This window comes from Patella vulgata, chromosome 1 (genome assembly GCF_932274485.2).
Source record: "Patella vulgata chromosome 1, xgPatVulg1.2, whole genome shotgun sequence".
Classification (NCBI taxonomy): Eukaryota; Metazoa; Mollusca; class Gastropoda; family Patellidae; genus Patella; species Patella vulgata.
Genome location: NC_065879.2, coordinates 14697384 through 14704538, shown reverse-complemented (window position 1 = coordinate 14704538; position 7155 = coordinate 14697384). Strand labels below are relative to the sequence as shown.

General features: G+C 38.8%; 1 long non-coding RNA gene across 1 annotated transcript; it reads left to right on the top strand.

Annotated features, from left to right (window-relative positions):
- The first annotated feature begins 2302 nt into the window (after positions 1-2302).
- LOC126823037 (uncharacterized) lies at positions 2303-6119 on the top strand. The gene is made up of 6 exons (XR_007681075.2): positions 2303-2408; positions 3020-3053; positions 3426-3653; positions 4603-4695; positions 5363-5629; positions 5947-6119. It is a non-coding gene; the product is annotated as an uncharacterized LOC126823037 (long non-coding RNA).
- The last annotated feature ends 1036 nt before the right edge of the window (positions 6120-7155 follow it).

The window sequence follows — 7155 nt, the reverse complement described above, 5'->3', positions numbered from 1 at the left end:
CTTTTCATTCATTCACTCATTAGCCCAGTTTGGAGCAGAAAAGTTGAACGTTAAACCCCTTATAATTAATTTGCACGATTTTCAAGTTATACATGTCTCTCTCGGCTATTATTCTAGATATATTTAATTGACGCGTATACAATCTCCCTGATAATGTCTGTCTACTACATCGTTAACACTGTTCATCACGTGCATTTTGCATACCGATAGTCCATTGGCCAATCACGCTATTTTACCGAGATTTCGCCTAATAGTTTGGATGCAGCTATGGCGGGTGTGGTGCCAGGCAGGGTAAGCTTACTCTTCCGGACACCTGTTACCACTGTTTGTCGTGTATTTTGTACACGGTGAACAGTCCATATGCTGATTACACTATTTTGCCTTATTACACTATTTTGCCTTATTACACTATTTTGCCTATACCATTTTTTAGGACTTCGAATTTTGTCTAATGGTTTGGATTGTTCCTACTTGGTTTTATTTTATTTCAAGTTATAGAGTATGTAATGGGGTGTAAGAGCAGGTCGCAGCGCCGCTGTCCTGGCAAAATTTGTAAACTTGGGACGTTAAACCCCATTTCATTCATTCATTCAGGGGGTTAAATCAACTTATCATTTCATTCTACGATTGTTAAACCGACCTCCCACGCGTTTCAAATGATAAAGTAATTAACAAGATATAAGTACAATATACGGAAAGGAAATAATGGATGTCCTGTTCGGTCTTTGATGTGTTCAGCTAACTCATTATTAACCTAATTAACGCCAAAAGTCGCGTGCCGATACTATTCATAGAGCGAACATTTAAAAAGTACAAACGTATCTTCCGGTGTTGCGGGTTTGGCTCAGTACCCGTTTTAGTTACAACCAAAAGTGAGCTTAACCTTGACATGACATGTGTGTACGTAAAATAGCGGGCACATAGTCACCACCGGACACTGTATCACCCCTTGGCCCAGTTGCCAGCCAGGGCTACTGTCCATACCGAGATTATATCATTGATAGCAAAGCTAGCAGGACTGCACACGTTCACCTGTTTCCTACGATCTACTTACACCGAGAGTAACTCCTTTGGATGAACTTACCTTTAAACCTTATTCCAGGAAACGGAATCGACTAGGACCCCTAATCGATCTTGTGTCTCCTACCCATGCTAGTTTAAGCCTACTATTTGGCTTCTCTGGCAAGTGTCTTAGGAAAGTGGAAGCGGTCGTTAAGCCTCCACCCAATAAGAAGACATAAATGGTGTAAATAACTAACAAATACAACACCAAAGCAATGATATTTACTAATATTAATAGCCTATAGGTAGCAAATGAAAGAAAGTCTAGTCGTTTATGGGACGAAAAATCGAGGTCCCCTGTATACGTTGACTGTTACGTAAAAACTACCCTCGGCAGTTGTAATACGAGGAAAAGTATGAGGAAACGCGAGGGGAAAGGGTGAGGTGGGATAAGATAATATGATATCAGATTTGGGAATCTCAAATTATACGTGATAAATACATATATTTGACCATTGACCGGGAGCGAACACAAATGGTAAAATATAAAAGTGACGTCACATTGCATAATTCGTCATAGGTCAAGAGAAGTAAACAGGGTTAGGGTGATTGTTGTCGAGAATGTGGGTTAGCCCTAGCCCTAACCCGAAAACTCACATTATTTGCTATTTGTGGCCTATGACAAAACTTTCAATGGGCCTTGTCTATTAGCCCTAACCGTGGACCCATATACAATATTTCCGTTTTCTGTGACATGTCCATCGCATGTAGAACTGTGAATTAAGCGCTGGGAGGAAACTTGAGGACCTGGAGAAAATCCACGAGGTTTGACAGGCGACTCGACTCCTTGTCACGTACAACCTTACAGTTGACTCAATGACAGACCTTATGATACAGCGCACATGCGCTAACCAAACGGCCATCCCCACCTCCCCGACAAAAACAAGACTTAAACATAAAGTAAAAACCCTTCAGACAGACAAGGGAATTTTTTAAAGCTAAATTACCACCATTTTCAGCAACAGCAATACGAAAGTTAAAACAGTGTGTACAGGCCCAGGTGGGCTGACAATAACAAACTAAATTCTCAATTAATTTTTGAATTAAAATAGATAAATTGACACACCTGAGGTTTTTGTTGTCTTTAAACCCATTCTACATCTATAATTGATCATACACGAGGCTGTTATAATACAGATGGACTTAATTTGTGTTAGAAGTTTTATTTATTAACGGTTTGATTCAATACAGGTGCAATAATTGAGCGACAGGTAAAATGTATAAAAGGTGACGGTGTGGCTACTTGCTAATCATTGGGAAATAGATGACTAGACAACATGTTCGCAAAGATCCTGGTAGTCGTTCTGGTAGCCCAGGTGGTTCTGGGTAAACAAGTTGATATAAAGGTAAAGTTTTCATAAATTTATAGATTGTGTGAGACAATTTGCCAAGGCAGAAACTCGTTAGGTGATAAAGGCGTTTCACAAATTACTGGCGCCGTTTATAGGAAAATCAAATATACAATTATCATATACTGAAATGGTTGCCTATGTGCCTAGTCGGAACGAATAACTGCGTACCACAAATATCCACGTTGGCGTACAGGTAAAGGAACTCTTGGCAGTTAAAATACAGGGACGAATAGGGAGAAATGCTGCTCTATGGGTACATTTCTATATGATATGAAATGGAGTTAAACATCCTACTGTTCTAAAGCGACTGGGCTTATGAAAGCCTGAATGCGCCGCGTAGTGCGCCATGTTCATCGAGCCAGCGCCCTACTTATCGATTCACTGCGGCTGTTCTAAAGAACATGGATTCACAAAGATACCTCAAACGGTACGGAGGAGAATTAACTAAATGATTCATTATTTAAGATTTAGATATAAGGCTAGGCAGATTTATCCCTTCTTTCACACAACGGTTCGTTTTTAACCTCTCTAACCATAGTGTTAAATGCTGACAGGCTACAATACATAGTAACCGCTGTAAATCGTGCATTTATTTAATATTTTAGGATGAACACCAGAAGCCGAGGTTTAAGCGAAGCTGTAAGTATAGTTACATCGCTCCATTTTGATTCTAGTTTACTGTTACATCTTGTCAATTGAAACATTTGCCGTAATTTAAACAAACTGATTAGAAACTATTTGTTCCAAAACCCAGTTTAACTTTTACCAAGTAGGGTTTGGCCTCTAAAAGTGTTTGGGCGTACCTCAAGGTTCAGAGTTAGGGCTTTCGCCGAGCTGGACATAGATCGCTGTTATCATGATAAAGATACATATAGAATACGTGGTTTTACAGGCTGCACCATTGGCAAATACAATATTAGTATCACCAACGTCGGAATATTATTAGAGTAAGTTATGGAAATGGTCAGTTATTCAAAACAAGTAAAATGAAAGTGATGTTTCTATTTTTAGCCTGTGCCGTAACACCGAGAAAACTTGGTGATATGACAGAATTCAAATACCCAGCTAGCGGAAATTATCAAAATTATGCTAGGTGTAATTGGCAAGTTTGTCCTGGTACAACACGAGCACAAGTTACTATCACGAAAATGGACATTGAACTACAGGCATCTTGTGGATATGATGCAGTAATAATTGATAATATTAAATATTGTGGCACTTCACTCAGGACACTGGATGGTAAGATGGGGTTTTTTTCTGTCGCATTTACACCTTTCTTTGTTTTTTTGTATTCTTCTTGAGAATGTTAACGTTGGTTTTACACTGTTTATAATATTTTCGTTTTGTTTTCTTGGGTGGGGATTGGGTGGTTAAACGCTTTAAGTGGCGTCGTTTTTATTTCCCGCGTGTAGGTGACATGGAGTAGGGTCGCCTTTTTTGTGTTTTTGTGGGGTTTACGTTGGTTTTACTTTGTTTATATTATTTCTGTTTTGTTTTCTTGGGTGGGGTAGGTGGATAAACGCGTTAAATGGCGTCGTTTCTATTTCCCGTGATTACGTGACATGGAGTGGGATCGCCTGTCCAACTTCATGGGTTTTCTCGGCGTCCTCCCAGTCCATAAATAAAGACCCTACGAGTAAGGAAATTACTGAAATATAATGGAATCATGGCAGCCCCGAATACCCCTAGTGGGCCCTAATATAACACGACTGTACAGTTATATTTTGTAATTACCTAGAAGTTCATAGGTTCGAACCTTAAGTTCCGGTTCCCAGGCCCGTATTGGGAGTGGGGCTGACTGGCATGGATCTAGAAGCCCCAATATTAAATTTGCCGACAATTTATTTCTAAAAATTATTTATATGTTGTATACATTTGTACCATCCTGGCATACATATTACATCTGTGTGAATGTGATGGACAATGACCAGAATATTTTCAATTTTCATGCAAGGACCCTAGTAATAACTTCAACCAGGGGACTCGTGTAAGCTTAATCCGGTAACATTGTCAAAAATTGGCAATCATGCACAGATTTTGTAATGTTTTTATTTAAATGTAATTCATTCGGAGGTACAGAATATAGTGAGTTGGTCCATTTCACTGTATTGTGATTATTTACAAATGACAACCATATACATATGTGAAATATATAACAGCGGGGGTCTTTGTTTAATTATTTTGACAGTATCTACAGATGGTGGCTGTATTGCAGTAGGATTTACAAGTGACGGTAGTGTACAGATGTCTGGATTTGATCTTGAAATCAGACCAATCCGAGGTTAGTTTCCAATCTGTTTATAAATGAAATGAAATGGTGTTTAACGTCCTACTGTTCTGCCCTAAACTGGGCGAATGAAGACGGGCATACGCCATACAGTGTGCGATGAAGGAAATTTTGCCCGGGCAGCGGCGCTACAGCCTACTCTTATATCGTTCCTTTGTATTTGATTGGTTACCACATCAATTAAGACAAGTACGTTCCATTATGTGACGGCAAGATAATCATACGCGTTATATAAGTGTTTTGTATTTACAATTATACGGAAAACGGTCTACAAGAAAAAAGACTCAGTATACCATTAATGAGTCCATTAAGACCATAATATGTTCAAGCATAATAATACATATAATTTTAATTAAATAGCCAGTCAAATGTCTTAATACAGACATTGCAAAGACCTTTCTAGATTTTATCGTAGCTGAGGTTTCTCGGTTTCCAGGATGCTATAGATCCCGTCCAACGCACGAATTATTGAATGAAAATATAACAGTTGTGTGAACGTTAAAGCCCCATTTCTCCCCTGATATTTTGAATTAGGGTCTGGAGAATAAACTAAACATTTCTACCCAGTTTAGAATACGTCATATTTTGCTGTATATTATGTCTTCCTCTTTTATGTTTTTGTTTTTCTAAGAATATTCTAGTACTGCCGACTACATTTCAGATAACTACAGCTCCGATAGCTACCCAAGCTACAGTTCGGATTCTTACCCAAGCTACAGCTCTCATTACTACCCAAGCTACAGCTCCGATCCCTACCCAAGCTACAGCTCCCATTCCTACCCAAGCTACAGCTCCCATTACTACCCAAGCTACAGCTCTCATTACTACCCAAGCTACAGCTCCGATCCCTACCCAAGCTACAGCTCCAATTACTACCCAAGCTATAGTTCAAGCTACTATCCTGACTCTAGCCAAGGGGTTTATAACGGTAAGTAATATCGTCAGCGTCAGGAACAGTTTGCAACACAATTATTATATTTTACCTCAAATCCGAGCATAAAAACCGGTATAATAGATACCTTTCTGAACCCAATCAGAGTAAACATTAAATTGTAAACATCAACATGGAGAGGGGGGGGGGGCATAATGACAAGTTTAGCCCTGTTTGTTAATTAGTACATACACCTGCATGTTTTTATTAATATTGGTCGTCAAATATAATTTAGATTATGTAAGTCACAAATTAAATGAACTAAAATATTCTGGTCGCATTTAGAATATTAATGTTTTTCGTTGTTTTATCAGGAAACTCGAGCTCCGTATTTGGAATGGTGGGCGTTCTACACCACGCTCAAGATACTTTACAAGACGCTCAGGAAACAGTTGACGCTATTGAGGAGCAATTACAACTGAAGTAGATGAGCATCTATCATTTAAGGAACGGAATGCTGTACTTCCTGAATAAACATCTAAGCAAATGATAATGTCCCTTTTTAATGTTCTCGTCTCTTGACTTGGTAATTCATTTGATGGTAGAGGGAGAGAGTATAACATTTATATTATCCCAAATGGGTCAGTGCCATATCGTGTTATAAATGACAAATTGTGGGAGGGTTTTCTATATTGATCGTCATATAAAGTTATTTTAAATTGAATACTTTCTTGATGGACAAAGGCTAGTAAATGCTTCCCGTTATGCCATGACCCATGATGGACGAATGTAGTGGATCTTTTTTTTTATCGCAATTCTCTATTTCCCCCATACACGTGCTGTTGACTTTCTGGTCTAGAATCGAATACTTTCCATGTTTCGACAGGTTTTGTTGAATATTCACGAATTTGAGGCGAAGGGGTCGCGAATTAAACATACATGAAATGGGGTGGTCGCATACTAAAATGATGTCACTGCCTATCACCAGGCCTAGCAAACATTCGAAACGGTCTTCCCCTTCAATATGTTTACCAGATGATTGTGATAAGGCGGGCCTTGTTGTGGTTATAACTATAAAATAATCTGAATGTTCAATACGTGTAATTAGTCCAAACATGTCAAGGATTTAACACGGAAATCAATGTGGGTTTGGGGGGGGGGGGAGAGAACTGGTCCGACACTTGTTGACGATGACTGATTGTCTCCCTTCGTATCCATTCCCTGTGATGAACAGTCGCCAAATGTTATGTCAAATAATATATCAACTAATTCCGTCTTTCAAATTTATACACAGAGAAAATCTAATATCGACAACCTTAATGTTTATGCGCTCAAGAGAAATTTAATACGTAAGTAATTATATGCGAAAGTAGAGACTTTTGGCAAGTGGGATTTTTCCCATCCGTATCACGTATCTGTATCGTTACGTGATACGTTCCGTTAATTTAGTTTTAGAGTTTTGGCAGATTTTCGCGCCGCGTACGTATGGGTAGCTGAGCTGAGTGTAGTTCTATTACAACATGATGGCAGTTATCTACCAATATCAACATCAGTACTAGTCAAGTACTTAGCATACAAATTCC